This window comes from Cetorhinus maximus, chromosome 23 (assembly GCF_964194155.1).
Source record: "Cetorhinus maximus chromosome 23, sCetMax3.hap1.1, whole genome shotgun sequence".
Lineage (NCBI taxonomy): Eukaryota > Metazoa > Chordata > Chondrichthyes > Lamniformes > Cetorhinidae > Cetorhinus > Cetorhinus maximus.
The window spans coordinates 30,163,377-30,185,548 of record NC_135901.1 but is presented as its reverse complement, the minus strand read 5'-3'; the positions used below and the strand labels follow the sequence as shown (position 1 = coordinate 30,185,548).

Genomic DNA, 22,172 nt, shown 5'->3' with positions numbered 1-22,172 from the left:
CATCTGAACCACATCTTGAGCTCATGTCATGTTCAATGAGAGTCCTTGTATGAAGGTGATTATCATTGTACCTTCTCTGGGTGTCTGTCTGAGGCTGCCATGGGGTTAGTAACGATATTTGAGTAGATTAAGGTTTTAAGATGTACTGATTGATACATCTGAATCCAATAATAAACTAATTGCTTATAAACAACAAATAAAGATCTTTTTAGGCTTTAACCCAAACAGATGGACCCTGAAACTTAACTGGTGAAGTTTAATAAATGAATTAATGAGGAATTACCAAAGATCACTGATACAGGCATGTGCTTGAGTACAATGTTAATGTTACACAAGGGTTTTTCTCTTCTAAGTTTGAAACTAATTAAAATTTAAGTTCGAGGCTGAATTTTAAAAAAAGAATAGAGGGTAAAGCCCGAATTTATTCAACTGATGTGATTCTGTAAAATTTACAAAAGAAATACCCTGCAGAATTGAGTAAACCTCTGGAGTGATCGGTTCTGCAGTGTTATGACCAGGATGGGAGGAGTGTGTAGTTTATCCAGCCCCAGTGCTCCACAGGTCGCACCATAAGTGTCAATATTTCGTTCATTCACCAAAACGGCCAATTGTTTATCTTCGCTTCTGCTGGACCCAGAATAAAAGAGACTTTAACCACGCTTCTTTCAATAAACTCAGAATGATTGAGTTATTATGAAACAAGATCCATCTTTAAGTTAAAATAAGTAGCAAAACTGGATAACATACAGTTTTTAATCTAGAAGTGTAATGATTTACCGCTTTTAAAATTCCAACAGACACACACACACAAACACACGCATGCGCCTCTGCAGAGATTGGCATAGATGGAGCACTGGTCATAGTAGTTATCTGGAGATCCTTACCAAAGGACCTTAGGTGAAGCACTGTCTTTGTTAACTCTTGCCTGTTGCAGCTTCATAGGCTTTCAAAATATAAACAAATTATTCTGAGATGAGAATTTTCTGGCTGAAGGTGAACTAAAGGCAATACAGGGAGAGACAGATCGAGAGAGAGCGAGAGAGAGGAGCAATCTTTCCTCACAGTTTGCTCATAAAACACACATTGAGTTGAAAAAAACATGCTCAGCCAGAAATTCTACCAGGCCAGGTATTTTTCAGCCAATCAGCAGGATCCCAAAGCCTGGCAACAGCAGTTTTTTTTTAAACTTTAGCTCAAGTAAACAAAATAGCTTTTATTTCCCCAGGTGTCTTGCTGGTCATTAAGCTGAAGTCGTGTGATTTCTTGGAAGAAGTAGCTTGCTCACAGACCAAAGTGAACTTCTAACCTTTGAAAAACATTCAGGAGAGTGTCCAAATAATTCAATGTCCTCCACCTTTTTAAAAGCGTATAGTTCTTGGAGATATGGATTCCTAACATTAGTTTCACTGTAGATGGATCGATAGGTCGTTACAGTGAATACGTCTATTCTGGTAATGCAGTTCGTGAAAACATGTGGGTGTGGTAAGATATTTTACCCTTTTGGAATCAACAAAGCCTCATCCCCTTTCACATGGTAAGAGTAATGACCATTCATTGTAGTCTCGCATACCCTCCAACCTAATTTATTTACCTCTCCTACCTGTTCTATCCACCCTCGTTAATACCAAGGATGAATCTGGCCACGTTGCTGTGGAAGGTTCCAAGCTGTTGGACCCTATCATACCCACCCATCCCTTGTTAAAAAGCTTATGCAGAAAACGGATTTGACCACAAGACTATCAGGTGGTCGCTGCATAACATCCTTGAGGCCCTCATAACTTGAGTTCAGCTCTTTTGCCCATGTTTGGGCCAAGGCTGCAATGAAGTCAGGAGCTGGGTGGCCCTGGTGGAACCCAACTGAGTGTCAGTGAGCAGGTTATTACTGAGTCAGTGCTGCTTGATAGCACTGTTGATGACCCCTTCCATCACTTTGCTGATGATCAAGGGCAGACTGATGGGGCGGTAATTGGCCGGGTTGGATTTGTCCTGCTTTTTGTGGACAGGACATACCTGGGCAATTTTACACATTGCTGGTAATTGTAGTGGAACAGCTTGGCTAAGGGTGAAGCTGGTTCTGGAGCACAAATCTTCAGCACTGTTGCCGGAATGTTGTCAGGGCTCATAGGCTTTGCAGAGTCCAGTAGTTCCGTCTACTGCATGCTGCTTATGCTGTTTGGCACGAAAGAAATCCTGTGCTGTAGCTTCACCAGGTTTGACACCTCATTTGCCTGGTGCTGCTCTCGACATGTTCTCCTGCACCCTTCTTTGAACCTGGCTTGATGCTAATGGTAGAGTTGGGGATATGCCGGGCCATGAGGTTACAGATTGTGTTCGAGCACAGCTCTGCTGCTTATGCCTACAGCACCTCATGGATGTGTGTGTGTGTGTGTGCGTGCACATGTGTGATCGCATGCTCTGCTGAAAGGCATAAGTGAAACTAAGACAGGATCACATGACACACTTCCCTTCTAATGATGTCATGCTGATATCCCTTAAAGGCATATTACAATATAAAGGAACAAAAGTCAGGAAGATAACATAATTAGATTAGTTAGATCCCAGCTGGAGTATTGTGTCCAATTCAAAGGAGCACACGTTGGCCAGAATTTCAATAACTTAGTGAAAATACAGAGGTGATTTACTAGAATGGTTCCAGGGATATGGGAATTCAGTTACACGGAGAGATTGGAAAAGCCCCGATTGCTCTCTTTAGAAGACTAAAGGGTAAGGAGAGATTTAATCTAGAATTTCAAATTCATGAAAGGTTTTGACAGAATAATTAAAGTAAAACCGGTTCAAGTGGCTGAAATTTCAGGAATAAGAAGACATAAGAAGGAATAAGGTAATTGACAAAGAAACATCGGTGAAATTATAAGAATTACCTTCAATAGCGAGTTGTTGGGACTTGGAATTCATTGCCTGAAAACATGGTGGAAGCAGATTCAATAATATCTTTCAAAAGGGAATTTAACAAATACTTGAAAAGGAATCACAGAGGGGTCTGGGGAATGAGGAGCGATTGGAGCTCATTGCACAGAATGAAATAGCTCTTACAAAGAGACAGGACTGACACAATGCTCTTCTCCTGTTTCATCTCTGACATGTGGCTGTGTAGGTCAGAGTGACAGTGGAACTTCTGCTCAGGTCAGTGTGACAGACAAGGAGCTGCATGGTGAATGACTCCTTCTGTGTTTCACCAATCTCTGACTCAAAGAGGAAGAGACAGAGAGTAAATGTCTGGAGACAGACAGACAGAGTGAAAGAGAGAAAAGGAACATAGAGACACAGGGAAACGAAGGTTTGTGCTGCTTTTCGGGTGTAAGGGTCATGATTTGCGATCTGTCTGTGTCTGTTCCTGTTGGGGCTGCGTGCTACCTCCTCATTTCCATTAGATCGCCCTGCTGCCCAGCACAACACATGCTCAGCAGGGGCTATAACAGTGTGTGAGACTGGCGCGTGTTTCAGACAGTCTGCAGCTCTTAAAGGCAGTCAGTCCCTCTTAAAGGGAAGTTGCGCTGATTCACAGGATGCTGCTGCTGCTGCTGCTGACTGTGAATGCTGCAATTGGAGAAAAGGTGAATGGAGTAGAACCATAGAAAAGTTCCAGCACAGAAGGAAGCCATTCGGCCCATCTTGTCCATGCCAGCCCGAGGACACCCAGGTGCCCTTTCTAATCCCACCTTCCTGCACCCGGCCCATAGCCCTGCAGCTTACAGCACTTAAGGTGCAGATCCAGGAACTTTTTTAAGGAGTTGGAGTTTCTGCCTCTACCACCAACTTGGGCAGCCAATGCCAGACTCCCACTAGACTCTGTGTAAAACAGTTCTTCCTCATGTCCCCACTACACCTTCTGCCACTTATCTTGAATCTATATACCCTGGTTCTAGAATTATCCACCAAGGGAAACAATTTTATGCTGTCCACTCTATCTATTCCCTCGTAATTTTGTACACCTCAATCAAGTCACCTCTCAGCCTTCTTTGTTCTAAGGAAAATAGCCCCAACCTATCCAATCTCTCCTCATAGCTACACTTTTCTAACCATGACAGCATTCTTGTAAACCTCCTTTGCACTCTCTCCAGAGCTATTACGTCCTTCCTGTAATATGGTGACCAGAACTGCACACAATACTCCAGTTGTGGCCTCACCGTGTTTTATACAATTCCAACATTATATCCTTACTTTTATATTCTATGCGTCTGCCAATGAAGGTGAGCATTCCATTTGCCTTCTTTACAATCTTGCCGACTTGAACTGCTGCCTTCAGGGACCTGTGTACTTGTACGCCAAGATTTCTCCCATCATCTACCCCTCTTAGTATATTCTCATTTATTGTGCAATCCCTATATGTATGTCCTCACACTTTTCTATGTTAAAATCCATCTGCCACTTTATCGCCCACTCCACCAACCCATCTATATCGTTTTGGAGATTTATGGCTATCCTCTACACTATCCATTACTCGGCCAATCTTTGTGTCATCTGCAAATTTCCCAATCGTGTCTCCCATGTTCACGTCCAAATCATTAATATATAACACAAACAGCAAGGGTCCCAACACCGAGCCCTGTGAAACACCACTTGAGACAACTTTCCATTCGCAAGGGCATCCATCGACCATTACCCTTTGTTTCCTGTTACAAAGCCAACTTTTTATCCAGTTTTCCACATTACCCTGAATCCCATGGGCTTTTATTTTCCTGACCAATCTGCCATGAGGGACCTTGTCAAATGCCTTGCTAAAATCCATGTACACAACATCCACTGCACTACTTTCATGAACCCTTCTTGTCACTTCCTCAAAGAATTCAATCAAATTTGTGAGGCAAGACCTTCCTTTAACAAATCCATGCTGACCATCCTTTACTAGTCCATGCCTTTCCACATGACAGTTAATCCGATCTCTCAGGATTGATTCTACTAATTTGCACACCACCTGTAAGACTAACTGGCCTATAATTGTTTGGCATTTCCTTTGATCTCTTTTTAAACAATGGAATTACGTTTGCATTTCTCCAGTCCTCTGGTACCTCCCCTGTATCTAGTGAAGATTGGAAAATCATCCTCAGAGCATCTGCTATCTCCTCCCTGACTTCCTTCAGCAGCCTCGGAAACAATCCATCTGGCCCTGGCGACATATCAGCTTTCAAGGATTTCAACCCTTCGAGTACTTCCTCTCTCTTTATGACTATCCTGTCCAATATCTCGCAGTGTTACTCCTGGAGTACTACACCTACATCTTCCATTTCCTTTGTAAACATGGAGACAAAATATTCATTCAAAACCCTTCCCACAGCCTCTGCATCTACACACAAGTTTTCATCTTCATCTCTGATAGGTCCCACTTTTTCCTTAACTAATCTTTTAGCATTAATGTATTGGTAAAACATCTTTGGGTTATCTTTAACTTTACTTGCTAATATTTTTTCATGCGCTCTCTTTGATTTCCTTGTTTCCTTTTTTACTTCGTCCCTGCACTTCCTATATTCGCCTAGGCTATCTGCAGTGCTTAGTTCTTTGTGCCTATTGTACGCTTTCTTTTTCTGTTTGATCTTCCGCTGTATTCCTCTAGATAACCAGGGGTGTCTAGGTTTGGCAGTACCACTCTTATTTTTGTCGGGGACGTGTCTACTTTGTACAATTAGGATCTCGCATTTTAGTGTTTCCCACTGGTTTTCCACTGTTTTATCCTCCAGCAGTGCTGTCCAGTCCACCTCAGCTAAGTCCCTTCTCATTTATGCAAATTTTGCCTTCCCCCAGTTCAAGACTTTTACTCCTGCCTTATCTCTGTCCTTTTTCATGGTAATGCTAAATCTAACTGAATTGTGATCACTGTCCCTGATATGGTCGCCAACTGTCACTTCACCCACTTGCCCTTCTTCGTTCCCCAAGACTAGGTCTAGAATTGCATCTCCTCTCGTTGGGTTTGTCACTAATTGGTTGAAAAAATTTTCCTGGACACATTGCATGAATTTTTCTCCCTCAGTGCCCCTTATATTGTTTGAATCCCAGTTAATATTAGGATAGTTGAAGTCTCCTACTATTATTGCCCTCTTGTTCTTACAAGCAGCAATTTTCCTACATATTTGTTCTTCTATCTCCCTTTCACTATTTGGGGGTCTGTAGTATACTCCCAGTAGTGTGACTGCCCCTTTTTTATTTCTAAGCTCAATCCATAAAGCCTCATTTGTTGACCCATTTAGTATATCATCCCTTCTCACAACTGGAATTGATTCTTTAACCATTAGTTCTACCGCACACCCCCCACCCCCGCCCCACCGCCCCCCCAACCCCCCACCCCCAACCTCGTTTTTTATCTCCTACTCTATCGTGTCTGAAGACTCTATAACCAGGGATATTAAGCTGCCAGTTTTGTCCCTCCTTTAGCCAGGTCTCCGTTATAGCATTGACATCCTGCTGCCATGTGTCTACATGTGCCCTTAACTCATCTACCTTGTTTGTAATACTCCTTTCATTGAAGTATAAACAGTTTAACCCCGTCAATTTCCCTTGCTTAACACTTAGTAAACTTTGCTTCTCCTGTAACTCCATGTCCATCACAATGTCCCTAGCTAATGTTCTACCTCCATTTTACTGATCTGAATCTGACCTATCCTGGGATCCCATCCCCCTGCCACACTAGTTTAAATACTCCCCAACAGAACTAGCAAAATCCCCCGCAAGGACACTGGTCCCAGCTCTGCCTGGATGCAGCCCGTCTGGTTTGTACAGGTTCCACCTTCCCCAGAACCGGTCCCAGTGCCTCAAGAATCTGAATCCCTCCCAGCTACAGCATCTCTCCAGCCACGAGTTCATTTGGTCTATCCTCTTATTCCTGCTCTTATTAGCACGTGGAACTGGGGATAATCCTGAGATTACTACATTTGAGGTCCTGCATTTTAATTTATCTCCTAACTTCCTGTACTGAGCTTGCAGGTCCTCATCCCTTAGTTTACCTATGTCATTGGTACCAATGTGTACCACGACCATTGGCTGTTTACCTTTCCTCCCCAGAATGTCCTACAGCTGCTCCGGGACATCCTGGACCCTGGCACCAGGGAGGCAACATACCATCCTTGATTCACGTTTGTGGCCACAGAAGCGTCTGTCTGTGCCGCTAACTATTGAATCCCCTATCACTATAGCCCTGCCACTTGTTTTCCTCCCGCCCCTCTGAGCAGCAGAGCCACCCACGGCGCCGTGAACTTGGCTGTTGCTGCTTTCTCCTGAGAGGCCATCCCCCCCCAACAGTATCCAAAGCAGTATATCTGTTAGAGAGGGGGATGAGCACAGGGGACTCCGGCACTACCTTCCTGAGTCTTTTACTGTTCCTGATGGTCACCCATTCCCTTTCTGCCTGTGTAATCTTCACCTGCGGTGTGACCACCTTGCTAAACGTGCTATCCACGACTTGCTCAGCATCGTGCATGCTCCAAATTGAGTCCACCCACAGCTCCAGCTCTGAAATCCGGTTAGCTAGAAGCTGCATTTGGACACACCTTCTGCACACATGGTCGCCAGGGACGCTGGAAACGTTAATCATTTCCCAAATCCTGCAGGAGGAGCATATCATGGGTCTGAGTTCTCCTGACGCGGGTGGGAAAAGTCAGGGAATCATATTTACATGACCCCTCCGACCCACACCACCAACCTCCCACACTGCTCAGTGTACCACAGCCCTCATAACTCAGCAGTCCCTACCCCTCAGGACTCACACCTCACATTCACATAGTCCACCTCACTCTCACACACCTTCCACTGATACCAGCCCCACTCCCACCCGTCACTAACTCCACATACTTGCAGCTATTCAGTTATGGCAGGCACATCGCCCAAACACAGTGCAGGACAATCACTGACACTCTGCTCTTTCTCTTGTAGGACCAGGTATCTGATAACCACAGGGAGCGGCAGAGAACCGGCAGGGCCCAGAAAAACCCCCATCCCTGAGACTGAGGGAAGAGATGGTTCTCTGTTTCACGGAAGTGGCTGTGACAGAGTCTGCAGCATCTGATGTCACCCAGAGTATTCGAGATCATGCCATGTTCCTGCCTCATGTCCCTTCTGAACTCCCAAAATGCTGGAAAATCTCAGCAGGTCTGACAGCATCTGTGGAGAGAAAGACAGAATTAATGTTTCGAGTCTGTATGACTCTGAAGAAGAATGATACAGACTCAAAACATTAACTCTGTCTTTATCTCCACAGGTGCTGTCAAAACTTACAACTGATTTTGTCAGTCACAACATCATCATCTCTCTGCTGGCCGACTCACTCACTTGCAGTCCTACTCGAATCACTCAAACTCACCCTGGAGACTCCCTGGATCAGTTACCCACCCACAGGCTGACCTAGAAATATGGGACAAAAGGCAAAATAAGGAGCAATCCCTGAAAATACAGGACAGTTAAACACCCTGAAATTGTCCCTTTAAATGTCAGCCATCTCCTGGGGAAACCACCCCTTTAATTAAGACCACTAGGAAAGAGACCATCCTTTTAGCCAGATAAATAAATGTGTCAAGCTGAGGGAGCAAAGGATGTCAATGTCTTTAAGAGAGAGAGAGAGAGACCTGGGCCAACCTTTCCAGAGTCTGCACCCTCCCTGGATTCACTTCCTTTCCCTTCAGTTCCTGCAAGTCAACAATTTCCCCCCCAGAATGAGAAAAGAAATGGAAAGGGGGAGAAAAGTGTTTTACTCACAGATGTTGGACACAGGAGGAAGTTTTAGTCTGTGTGCAGCGCAATCCTCATTCACACAAAGCCCGCGCTCTGATTGGCTGGAGGACCAGAGTCCCCATTGGTCAACCCCTCAGCATGACAGGAAGGGGTGGACGCTCTCCCACACGTGCGTAGCTTCCCCTCTCCCTCGGACATGCGCAGTCCTGGGCCGCCCGCCTGCATGGCGGATAGAGCGGTTTCCCCAGCGCCGGGCATTCTGGAAGCTGCAGCCGCCATTACTCATCTGGAGCCCAGTCTCCAAACTCCTGGGACTGGGATGGAAAGTGGGGGTGGGGGGCGCAGTTACCCCCGCCCTGACACAAAGTACATGTGGGTAGTCACTGGATTTGGTTGTGACGCCCCCTTAGCAAAACGGTTTGTTAACTTCAGGTGCAAAGATTTCGACAGCCGGGTGTCATATTGGGGAGGACAACGGCTGAGTGTGAAACTGAGTCAGACAGTCAGCACCTTCAGGGAAGGAGAATTGGGGGAAAAGCAGGAGGAGGATAGTTGCATCATTTAGGGTTGCAATGAATAGGGAGGAAGAAGTGTGAGGGGGCAGAGATTTATAGTTATAGAAGTTGCTGCTGTTAATCAGATCAAGGGACAAACCCTCATAACATTTAAAAAGTATTTGGATGTTTACTTGCGATGCCATGGCATACAAGGCTATGGGCCTAGTGCTGGAAAATGGGATTAGAATAGTTAGGTATTTGTTTTACCGGCCCAGACTCGATGGGCCAAAGGGACTTTTTCTGTGCTGGAGACCTCTATGACTCTATGACTCTAAACCATATCCATCCTGACCGTTGGGGTTTATTTTTGCTCATGTTAATGACCCTGTCACTGAGCTGGAGTTTAATATTCCGGATGTAAGTGGAATGAATCAGATTTAGATTGAACACCCTGTGTCATGTCCTTGATGTGGGATAAACTGGGATTGCTGATTTGCTGGTGAGCAGTGTCTCTTTAAGAACTGCTGTTTGTGATCTCTCCTCATTCATTCAGAGACTCTCAGCTGAAATTATTTTACAATAAGACAGTTCACTTTGAGCATCACACCCAAACAAATCCTTCATGTGAAATCGACAATTCTGTGTATGAAATGTTGCACTTATTGAAATTACATAAAATTACATCAGTGAAACAGACCATTCGGCCCACCTGTTCTGTGATGGTTTTTATTCTCCACACATGCCTCCTCCCACTCATCTTCACCTCACTGTCTGTCAGAGCTCAGTGGGTAACACTTCTGCCTCTGAGTCCCAAGCTTCTGGGCTTACGTCCCCATTCAGGAATTGAGCACAAAACTCACGGCTGACCCTCCAGTACTGAGGGAGTGTTGCCCTGTTGGAGGTGCCATCTTTCAGATGAGATGTTACACCGTGGCCTCATTTGCCTGCTTGGGTGGATGTAAAAGATCCCATGTCATTATTCTGCAAGAAGAGCAGGGGAGTTATCCTCGGTGTCCTGGTCAATATTTATCCCTCAATCAACATCACAAAAACTGATCATCTGGTCATTATCGTCTTGCTGTTTGTGGGACCTTGTAAATTGTCCAGAGGACCTAGGGAGTCTGTAAAAATATATAGGCAGGCTAAGTGAGTGGGAGAACATTTGCAGATGGAGTATAATGTGGAAAAATGTTAGGAAGGGCGTTCCAGGGTTTTGACCCGGTGACAGTGAAGGAATGGTGATCTGGTTATGAATAGTGATGGGGTGTGGCTTGGAGGGGAACTTGCAGGTAGTGGTGTTCCCATGCATCTGCTGCCCTTGTCCTTCTAGGTGAGAGGGGCATGGGTTTGGAAGGTGCTGACTGCAAAGCCTGTCCACCATTTACAAGGAACCTTCTCAGGGGAAGGTCTGGGATCCCCGGTTAGCTTTATGTTTATTTCTAGGTTAGTGTATATTCCAGGTGAGGGTTAGTGTTGGGTTTAGCGATAGGGTTATGGTTAGGTTTGGGGTTATGGTTATGGTTAGGTTTAGGGTTATTGGTAGGTTTATGGTTAGTTTTATGGTTAGGTTTAGGTTTAGGGTTATGGTTATGTTTATCACAGAATCACAGGGCAGAAGAGGCCCTTCGGCCCATTGAGTCTGCACTGACACGTGAGAAACACCTGACCTACCTACCTAATCCCATTTACCAGCACTTGGCCCATAGCCTTGAATGTTATGACGTGCCAGGTGCTCATCCAGGTGCTTTTTAAAGGATGTGAGGCAACCTGCCTCCACCACCCTCCCAGGCAGTGCATTCCAGACCATCATCATCCTCTGGGTAAAGAACTTTTTCCTCACATCCCCCCCTAAACCTCCTGCCCCTCACTTATGCCCCCTTGTTACTGACCCTTCAACTAAGGGGAACACTTGCTCCCTATCCACCCTGTCATGCCTCTCATAATCTTGTACACCTCGATCAGGTCGCCCCTCAGTCTTCTCTGCTCCAGCAAAAACAACCCAAGTCTATCCAACCTCTCTTCATAACTTAAATGTATCATCCCAGGCAACATCCTGGTGAATCTCCTCTGCAGCCTCTCCAGTGCAAACACATCCTTCCTATAATGTGGCGATCAGAACTGCACACAGTACTCTAGGGTTAGGTTGAGGCCTATGGTTAGGTTTACGGTTAGGTATAGGGCTATGATTAGGTTTAGGGTTAGTTGCAGGGTTATGGTTAGGTTTATGGTTAGGCTTAGGGTTGGGTTTGGGTTATGTTTAGGTTTAGGGTTAGGTTTATGGTTATGGTTAGGTTTAGGGTTATGGTTATGTTTAGGGTCAGGTTGAGGGCTATGGCTAGGTTTAGGGTTAGTTTTAGGGCTAAGGTTAATTTAAGGTTAGGTTTAGGGTTAGGTTTAGGTTTAAGGATATGGTTAGATTTAGGGTTAGGTTTAGGGTTAAAGTTAGGTTTAAGGTTACAGTTAGGTTTAGGGTTATGGTTAGGTTTAGGGTTAATGTTAGGTTTAGGGTTATGGTTGGGTTTAGGGTTAGGTTTAGGGTTATGGTTAGGTTTCGGGTTGAAGAGGAGATGGTACACTCTCTGATCCCGCAACGACCACACGAGTCTCAAACTTCCTTTTAACTGGTTTTATTCAAGCATATGCAAGGGAGCCGCAATCATTCCTAAGAGTAAAGACCCAACTCCCAGATTGATTACATTTAATTAGTTTTGTGCTTTTTCTTATCATAACACATTTGAGTACATTTGAATACATCCAATTGGTAACCGACACACCAGTTCCATACTATCTCTATCCTACTGAATACATAAACATGTGTATTTTGCTAACCAATTATTGTAAAGGATGTATACATAATTATATTATCTAATCAAAGTTAAAACACGTACACAAGGACCTTGGTTCTTACAACTCAAGACTGTTTGTGTTTTCTCAAAGCCCACTCTTTGTCCATTGTTCATCTTCCCATGTCTAAGATAAAACCATCTGCCCGTCTCAACTTAAACTGTTAGGGGGAAATTAAATATATTAAAAGAAAACACAGTAAGAATTTGCTGATCAAACTTAAATCTCCAGGCAGCCATTGATGCTAAACTTATCAACAGTTAAGGAAAACCAGATGGATATTGCACAGCTTTGAGAGTCAGGCTGGGGACAAAAGAATGACATAAATTAGATTAAGTGTACTCCTCTCTCAGATAGGGAAGGGGCCGATGATTTTAGCTTAGATGTGGGAAGATGAACAATGGACAAAGAGTGGGCTTTGATAAAACACAAACAATCTTGAGTTGTAAGAACCAAGGTCCTTGTGTACGTGTTTTAACTATGATTGGATAACATATTTAACCAGTAAAAACATTCAAAGGTTCCAATTAGGGTTAGGGTCAGGGTCAGTGTATAAACAAGCGCATTTTCTTCTCAAGGAAAACCCCTTTTCATTCAGGCTCTGCGTACATAACCCCGTTTAGCTCAGGGTCTGTGTGTACACACGTCCCTTTTAGTTCAGGGGCTGTACATACACAAACACCTTTAACCTAGGGTCTGTATATACACAAGACCCTTTTCCTCTGGGTCAGTGCATACACAAGCCCCTTTATTTCCGGGTCAGTGCATACACAAATCCCTTTAGCTCCGGTCAGTGTACACACAAGCCCCTTTACCTCCGGGCCAGAGTGCACACAAGTCCCTTTACCTCCGGGCCAGTGTACACATGAGCCCCTTTTCCTCCGGGTCAGTGTATAAACCAGCCCCTCTTACCTCCAGGTTTTCAAACCTCCTTGAACTCAGCTTCTCCTTACTCAGCCCATCATGCTGCATTCTGGGTAGGGTTTATCTGGTGCTCTGTATAACTGAAGCTTAACCTCCCCACTTTTGTATTCGGTTCCCTTCGCAATAAATGATAACATTCTATTGGCCTTCCCAATTACTTGCTGTACCTGCATACTAGGCTTTTGTGGTTTATGCATTAAGACACACAGATCCCTCTGCATCTCAGAGCTCTGCAATATCTCATCCAACTCTTACAGTCAAACTTGAACTCGCTGGTGTGACATCCTTTCACACACACAGAACATTTAAACAACCTCTCCCTGATGTGAACTCACTGGTGTATCAACAGGCTGGAGGATTGGCTGAATTCCTTCCCACACATGAAGCATTTAAATGCCCTCTCCCCAGTATGAACTCACTGGTTTTCCAGCAGCTTGGCTGACTGAGTGAGCCCCTTCCGAGTTGGAGCAGGTGACTGGTCTCTCTCCGGTGTGAGCTCATTGATATGTTATCAAGCTCAATGAATGAATGAATCCCTTCTAACATTCAGAGCAGGTGACTGGCCTCTCGCGGTGTCCCAGCAGCTGAGAGGAATCCCTGAACCTCTTCACACACTGGGAGCGAGCAAAGGGCCTCTCCACAGTGTGAACTTGTTAGCGTCTAAGCAGGGTGGATGAGCAAATGAATCCCTTCCCATGCATGCAGCAGGTGAATGGATTCTCCCCACTGTGACTGCATGGTTAAGTTTCAAACTTGGCTGCTTTCTCAAAGCTCCCACCGCCCCGCCATGGCCATGTTTATATAGTTCATCCCCTGTCAGGTTACTGTTGTCCTTCACCAAGCTGGATGACCAATTGAAGCCTCACACGGACAGCTGAAAACTTTTCAGTGGATAGATAGACAAAACATTTCTCATTCAGCATTCAAAGGTTGATGATAGTCAGGTCCTGATAAGTCGAGTGATCTATCAGGTCTTGATGTGATATTTGGTTTGCGTTTCGGGTCTGCAAATCCTCCCTACTAATTCAATGCAAAAGGAAATTACAAAAGACGACAAATGTAAAGGGGAGAAATCCAGAACTGTCGATTAAAGTTGTCGTAGAACATTCTTCCCCCTCTCAAACTATAAATCTCTGCTCCCCACACACTCCCTCCTCCCTATTGATTGTAACACTAATTCATCCGATTATCCTCCTCCTGCTTTCCCCCAATTCTCCTCCCCTGAAGGTGCTGACTCTCGGGTTCAGTTTCACACTCACCTATTGCCCTCCCCAATATGTCACCCAGGTGTCTAAATCTTTACACCTGAAGTTAACGAACTGTTTTGCTAAGGGGGCGTCACAATCAAATCCAGTGATTACCCCCATTTACTTTGTGTCAGGGTGGTGTCACTGCGCCCCCCACCACACTTTCCATCCCAGTTCCAGGAGTTTGGAGTCTGGGCTCCGGATGAGTAATGGCGGCCACAGCTCCCACAATCACCCGCGCTGAGGAAACCGCTCTATCCGCAGCGCGGGCGGGCGGCCCGGGACTGCGCATGTCCGAGGGAGAGGGGAAGTTGCGCATGTGCGGAGTGTGTCGTTTCCATTTGGCCAACCGCTCAGCTCGTCATGGGGGTCAACGAATCGCCCGCGCTCGCGAGCGCTTCCGCTGCCCCATTGATTTCAGGCGGGAGATTGACCAATGGGAGAACACGGAGGACCGGAAGGACTCTAGTCCTCCAGCCAATCAGAGCGCGGGATTTGTGTGAATGAAGATTGAGCTTCACACAGACTAAAACTTCCTCCTGTGTCCAACATCTGTGAGTAAAACACTTTCTTTTCTCCCCCCTTCCATTTCTTTTCTCATTCTGGGGGAAATTGTTGACTTGCAGGAACTGAAGGGAAAGGAAGTGAATCCAGGGAGGGTGCAGACTCTGGAAAGTTTGGCCCAGGTCTCTCTCTCTCTGTCTCTCTCTTAAAGACATTGACATCCTTTGCTCTCTCAGCTTGACACATTTATTTGTCTGGCTAAAAGGATGGTCTCTTTCCTAATTTTCACAGTTAAAGGGGTGATTTCCCCAGGAGATGGCTGACATTTAAGGGGACAGTAAATTAATATAGGACAGGGACATGTCTAGTGTTGTTATGTGATGCATATGAGATATATTATTCATGGTCATTTAGACTTAATGTATCCTGATTTCTGTCCTTGTAATATAGCACCATAGCTACGTTATATATTTCCAGTCAGTGTCATTACGGCACAGAAGGAGTCCATTTGACAATTTCAGCTCATGCCAACTCTCTGTCGAACAATCCAGTCAGTCTCATTCCCCCTCTATATCCCCATTCCCCTTTAAGTTTATTTCCTTCAAGTGCTCATCCAATTTCATTTTGAAATCATTGATCGTCTCCACTTCCATCACCCTCGTAGGCAACGAGTTCCAGGTCATCACCACTCCCTCACACCCCATTGTACCTCTAATCATGTAATAGACTACTTTATATTACACATATTTTTAGTGCAGGACTATTGGTGTATATTAGGTACGGTATAGTGAGAATGGAGAGCACACGATGTTCCACAGAAACTAGAATTATTTGTTCTGAGTTTCTGTCCTGTTGTAACATTGATGATTTCTCTCATCTCCTTTTATAGGTTGTCAGAAGAGGAGGATTTGCAGACAGAAATCTCAAACCAAATGTCACTTCAAGATCTCACAGAGTCATTTGATTCATGGAACCTGAATATTATCAGCCTTTGAATCTAGGAGAGCTGTTTCTCTGTTCTATCTGCTTGTGGAAATTTTAAACATCTGTCTGACCAGGATAGCACCAAGACGCACACACCTGAGTGAGTATGTTCCAGTACACTGACTGTGGAAAGAGCTTTAACCAGTTACACAGTCTAGTAAAGCATTGGATCATTCACAGCGGAGAGAGCATACTATGTCCTGTGTGTGAAGGAAGCTTCAACTGATCGTCGAACCTGGAAAGACACAAGGACACCCACACCATGGAGAAACCGTGGAAATGTGGGGACTGTGGGAAGGGATTCAGATCCCCCTCTGAACTGGAAACTCATCGATGCAATCACACTGGGGAGAGACCGTTCACCTGCTCCGGGTGTGGGAAGGGATTCACTCATTCATCCAACCTGCTGACACACCAGCGAGTTCACACTGTGCAGAGGCCATTCACCTGCTCTGAATGTGCTAAGGGATTCAATCAGCTATCTCACCTGCAGACACAACAGCGAGTTCACACCAGGGAAGAGGCCTTTCACCTGTTCTGAGTGTGGGAAGCGATTCAGTGAATCATCAAACCTGCTGACTCACCAGCAAATTCACACTGGGGAGAGATCATTTACCTGCACTGAGTGTGGGAAGGGATTCACTCATCTATCCATGCTGCTGACTCACCAGCGAGTTCACACTGGGGAACGTGGGAAGGGATTCAGTCAAATATCCAACCTGCGGACACACCACCGAGTTCACACTGTGGAGAGACTGTTCATCTGTTCTGAGTGTGGGAGCGGATTCACTGTTTAATCTGCCCTGCTGAGACAGCGGAGATTTCAAACTGAGGAGAGACCGTTCACCTGCTCCGTGTGTGGGAGATTCACTCAGTCATCAAATCTGCTGAGACGCCAGCGAGTTCACAAGTGATTGCAAGGGTTGGATTCTGCTGTTATTGCTGCTGTTAATCACATCCAGGACTGAACCATGTTCATTCTGACACTTTGTGAAGTGGAGGGTCGGAGGTTCTCTTTCTGCTGGACTGGTCAGTCTCATGACTTTGCTTCCAGTGGGCTGATGCTCTTTGAGCCTGGGAGTGCACATTTCCACTGAAATGATCTGCAAAAGCTGATGAAGTACATTTATTTTATCCTGGATAGTAAATCGTTGTTTGGAGTACAGAACTTGAGTGTTGCTGAGAAAAGAGACATGTCGAAGCTTTTCGTATTGCACTCATCAGGACACTTCGCAAGAGTACCAATCTAAGCAGAAAACAACAATTTATACTGCATGAGGTGAGAGTGCTGATTGGTTGGCAAATGGATTCTGATAGGCAGCGGCGTTGCCATGGAGATTGCACCAATTGATGGTGACTGGCAGTTGTTGTTTTCCCCTAACATTGGTTTTCTTGCGAAGCATCCTGGTGAGTGCCAGATGTAAAGCTTGGATAGTAAATGATGTTTTTCCCACCACTACGGGCAGAACTAAAATAAATACAGACAGTGCTGGAAAAGCCCGGCTGCTCTGGAACAGCCCGGCTGCTCTGGAACAATCTGTGAAGAGATTAAAGAAACAAAATTAATGTTTTGAGTCCAACATGACTTCTCCAGAACTAAAGAGAGGGAGAAATGTGATGGGTTTGATGCAGTCGAGAAAGGGGGAGGGTTCGGTAGAGCAAAAAGGAAAGTCAGGGATTGGTTAGAGGGCGGGTGAGATTAGATAACAAAAATGTCATGGAACAAAAGACAAAGGAAGATAATGGTTGTAGTAAAGAAACAAAGCATTAGTCCAGAGCAAGTGTTAATGGCAGATTAAAGGACAGCTCTATCTGATAGTAAAAATCATGAAAACGAGATGCAGACCGGCACATGGTAAAAAAAAGTGTCTCCTGTCAATGCAAGATGGCCGCACGAGATGGCTGGATGCATCTGCAGTAAACGCAGTCCGATTAAAAACATTGGAAAGTAAAACCACACATTTCCGTGGTTATTATTAACAAAACTACGTATGTTACAGATTGTGGAAGAGAAAACAGTGGATTGTATTTGACTCTATGTTTAAAAAAACTTAGACAGTGCAGAGAATAGTAAAATGTTTCAGGTATTGATGAGTGAGCTGCCAGGGTTTGTATATAATAGAACTGAAAATACACCATGGAAACAGATAAAGCTAAAGGAAATGACCGAGAGGAAAATGGGTATTGGATTTTGTTCTGAATGCAATAGCCTTTTCTGGGTCCAAAATCCACTCTCTAGGATTGTTCAATGAATTTTGTTCTTCAGGTTCAGTTCTCATTAGGATTGCTGCAAGTTTGAAATTGGTTTAAAAACAGGGAGAAACTAACTGGAGAGGATGAGTATCACACTGAGGCTGGGGGAATGAGTAGAGTTCAGATCTTCGTCACTCACAATGATGTCATGGCGTGAAGCGGTACAATTGAGCACGCCCCGCGTTGGCAGCAAACGCAGCCGCAAAAAATAGATCCAAATGGAGGACAGAGTTGATGGTCTGAAGTCGTTGAACTCAATGTTGAGTCTAGGAGGATGTAAAGTGCCTCATCGGAGGATGAGGTGCTGTTCGTCCAGCTTGTGTTGGGCTTCTCGGGAACATTGCAGCAGACCAAGGACAGAAATGAGAGCAAGGTGGTGAATTATAACGGCAGCAACTGGAAGGTCATGGTCATGCTTGTGGACTGAGCGGAGGTGTTCCACAAAGAGGGCAGCGAACAGGGGACAGATGAATTAAAGAGAAACCATTTGGGTCCAGAACATTGTGCACATCATTTTACTCTGGTTGTCTTTGATCCTCAAGTAATTTTCTGTTTGTTTAACCATGTTCTGTTTCATGAATAAACTTTTAGCAGTAAAAATATTTGATTTTTCTGGGCTTTTCATGATTAGATTTATGCACTTCAGGGAAAGTGGATGAGAGGGTTTGGCAGGCTCTTTAACAGAAAGTGAGTCCCTCTAAGGTAATTGGCAAAGGAGCCAGAGGGGGAGATGAGATTTTATTTTTGACACAGCGATGTTAGAAAATGGGGGTCAATTAACTGTTTATCCCCTTTTCCCAAACCCTGAAATGATTCACAGCGATAACCCTTATTGGTGACAGTGGTTAGATTTTATTCAGTATAAATAAGACCTGACACATGCTCATGTCTGAGCAGTAGTATCAAAGTGCAGCAGCATTACCATTACACTCTGGGTAGAAGCACCATCTCCACGTAAATGCTCCCTGGTCTGCCCCAGATGCCATGGCACCAGTTAATGCAATATGTAAAACCTCTACAAATCTCTGTGCTCGGGGAATCCCTTCTGATACATTTTTACATCACAAAGTCTGTGGAGACTGATTTAACCCAATCATTGCTGAGCTAACATTTGAACGGACCAATTACAAAACCCGTCATTGAACCATCTGTACCCACCCAAGCCACATCAAACTCTCAAACAATTAGCTTCCCACGCTCCGTCCCCAGTACAGGGAGTCAGCATTCCAAACCACAATTTTCGATCCCGTCATCTGTCAACCATTCTCACCCAGAGAGTAATCACAACAGGAATTAAAACAGGAGAAGTGTATCAAAATAAAAATCAATGCACAGCCAGTCATAGTTTTTAATTCAGTGTTCACTAATTAGCTAGAAAACCTGAAGTAGGGGGTCCCCTAGGATTCTTACAGTCCACACCTTGAGGGGGAGGAGAACTCTTTCTCCGACCCCTCACTCAATTTCACTCTGTTATTTTCCAGTTCTATTCTGGCCCCACCTAGGGTAACATCTACTCCATCTTTTCTCCTGAAGGAGTGCCGTGAGTTCTAGGTTACTAGTACATAAGGACGTATGCTTCAAGCTACAGATCAAGCATGGATGTAAAAGGTTCTCCAGGTCTCTCCTTACCCCTGTCCAACTTGTGGGCAGTTCTCACTCAGTATTATTTCTCCCAAGCCCTTAACTGTTCCAAACCAAATGTTTATCTCTGTTACTTCAATTTTACTCACTTTGTGAACATGACCAATGTGTTTAATTCTATCCTGACTGTTTTAAAGTCAGTTTCTCTCTGGAGTGTGTGTCAGTGCCTTGATGATGTCAAAATGTTGTCTCATTCCTCTGGCCACATTAACCATTTGATGTCAGGCTGTTTGTCAAGTTGCTGTGTATGTTTGGGACCCATTCCTCAGTGCATTTTACCAGGAATTTACACATGTTAATTGCTTCACATGTAACAAATCGCATCTGCACACACACACACCAGTATTCAAATACTTTGTCACATATTCTGAACTTTCAGGTGCTCTAATGAAAATTTCAAAGTGGGTGTTGATCTCGAGATCTTTGCTTATTTCTCCCTGTATGGTCCTGATATTTCAGCTGGACACCAGGCTATCAAATGTGGTTTTTTAAAAAAAATGTAATTGTCAAAGGAAACAAATATTTCCAAGATAAGATGTCAAATTATTCATCTGATCCCCACTAGAATGTAGATGGATAGCAGATTGATACATTCCACTGAACGACACCCAAGGTGAGTTATTCCAATTCTTTTACTGCCCAGTACAATATGTTCATAATGTCTTCAAAACAGAAATTCATTATTCACATTTGATTTCAGGCATGAACATATTTTATTTCAGATGTCAAGCTGGGGTTGTTCTCCTTGGAGCAAAGGAGGTTGAGGGGAGATTTGATAGAGGTGTACAAGATTATGACAGGTTTAGATAAGGTGGACAAAGAAAAGCTATTGCCATCAGCTGTTGATACCAAGGATCAGGGGATAGACATTTAAGGAATTGGGCAGGAGATGCAGAGGGATGTGAGGAGAAACATTTTTACACCGATTGGTAATGACCTGGATCTCGCTGCCTATGAGTGTGGTGGAAGCAGAGAAGATAAATGAAATTTAAAGGAAATTGGATGGGCCAACAGGGAAATAAACATGCCGGGCGACAGGGATAGCACGGAACAATGACACTGACTTTTGCGCAACAGAATGCTAGAATGGCCTCGATGGGCTGAATGGCCTCCTTCCCTGACCCAATGACTCTTTCATCTAAAGGGAACAATTTCAGCTGCTCCAATCTCTCTGATTAACTGAAATCCCTCATCCCTGGTGCCACTTTCATAAATCTCCTCTGCACCATCTCCAAGAACTTCACATCTTTCCAAAAGTGTGGGGCCCAGATAAAGTGTTCCATTCTAGAGGGATAGAATTGAAAAGCAGGGAGGTTATGTACAACCTGTTTCGAACCATGGTTAGACTACACTGGGATTACTCTCAACAAATGTGATCTTCATTTGGAAAAAGGAAATAGAGGCACCAGAGAAGGGACAACAAAGATTCACAAGAATAAAACCAGAACTGAGAGCATTTAACCCTCAGGAAAGGCTGGGGCTGCTTTTCTCTGGAAAAGAGACTGAAGGGTGACCTGATGGAAGTCTTTCAGATGATGAAGGGGTTCAATAATCCAATAAGGATTTCATGAGAAACCTCTTTACCCAGTGAGTGGTGAAAATGTGGAACTCACAACCACAGCCAGTGGTTGAGGTGAATAGCATGAATACATTTAAGGGGAAGCTAGATACACACATGAGTAAGAAAGGAATAGAAGGATATGCTGATGGTGGGGGGAGATGAAGAGGAGTGGGCGGAGGCTCATGTGGAACATAAATATTGACAGAGACCAATTGAGCCCACTGGCCTGGCCCTGTGCTGTTCACTCAATGGAATGAGACAAATGTATTTCTTTTAGATCTACCTGTAGTGGTAGAAAAAACAATATTTGCTCTCCAAGATGCGATCATCGTTTAGCAGAACATTTCAGTGGAAATGTGCACTCCCAGGCTCAAAGAGCATCAACCAATGGAAGCAAAGTCGTGAGACCAGCCAGTCCAGCAGAAAGAAACCCTCCGACCCTCCCAATTCACCACCTGTCAGAATGAACATGGTTCAGTCCTGGATGTGATTAACAACAGCAATAACAGCAGAATCCAACTCCTGTCATCACTTGTTGGATAACTGAGCAAATCCTTTCCCACACATGGAACAGGTGAACGGCCTCTCCCCGGTGTGAATTCGCTGGTGTCTCAGCAGGTGTTGTGACTGAGTGAGTCCTTTCCTGCACACGGAACAGGTGAATGGCCTCTCCCCAGTGTGAACACGCTGGTGTGTCTGCAGGTTGGATAACTGATTGAATCGCTTCCCACACTCAAAGCAGGTGAACAGCCTCTCCCCTGTGTGAACTGGCTGGTGTCTCAGCAGTGTGAATAAATGACTGAATCCCATCCCACAGATGGAGCAGGTGAATGGTCTCTCCCTGGTGTGAACTCGCTGGTGTCTCAGCAGTCTGGAAGAATCAGTGAATCGCTTCCCACACTCAGAGCAGCTGAACAGTCTCTCTTCAGTGTGAATGCGCTGATGGACTATCAGTCCCTGAGAGCTTTTGAAGCCACATCCACAGTCAGGGCATTTAAACGGTCTCTCATTCGTGTGAGTGACATGGTGTTGCAGCAGGTG

The 22,172-nt window shown here is 44.7% G+C and overlaps 2 protein-coding genes, 2 long non-coding RNA genes and 2 pseudogenes across 5 annotated transcripts in view; 4 read left to right on the top strand and 2 right to left on the bottom strand.

Moving 5' to 3' along the window:
- LOC144697361 (uncharacterized) overlaps positions 1-17,168 on the top strand; it is a 392,999-nt gene extending 375,831 nt beyond the window's left edge. Inside the window, exon 2 of the long non-coding RNA XR_013580338.1 lies at positions 15,582-17,168. This is a non-coding gene — a long non-coding RNA (uncharacterized LOC144697361). The remainder of the gene's footprint in view (positions 1-15,581) is intronic.
- LOC144697287 (uncharacterized) overlaps positions 1-22,172 on the top strand; it is a 685,032-nt gene that overhangs the window by 347,978 nt on the left and 314,882 nt on the right. The gene's annotated exons all lie outside the window — the stretch shown is intronic.
- Positions 1-22,172, bottom strand: part of LOC144697957 (uncharacterized) — a 375,283-nt pseudogene that overhangs the window by 41,297 nt on the left and 311,814 nt on the right. The window lies entirely within an intron of this gene.
- The window catches only part of LOC144697292 (uncharacterized), a 318,255-nt gene that overhangs the window by 141,610 nt on the left and 154,473 nt on the right, over positions 1-22,172 (top strand). The window lies entirely within an intron of this gene.
- LOC144697369 (uncharacterized) overlaps positions 1-22,172 on the bottom strand; it is a 240,069-nt gene that overhangs the window by 157,907 nt on the left and 59,990 nt on the right. The gene's annotated exons all lie outside the window — the stretch shown is intronic.
- LOC144697956 (uncharacterized) overlaps positions 1-22,172 on the top strand; it is a 61,635-nt pseudogene that overhangs the window by 13,986 nt on the left and 25,477 nt on the right.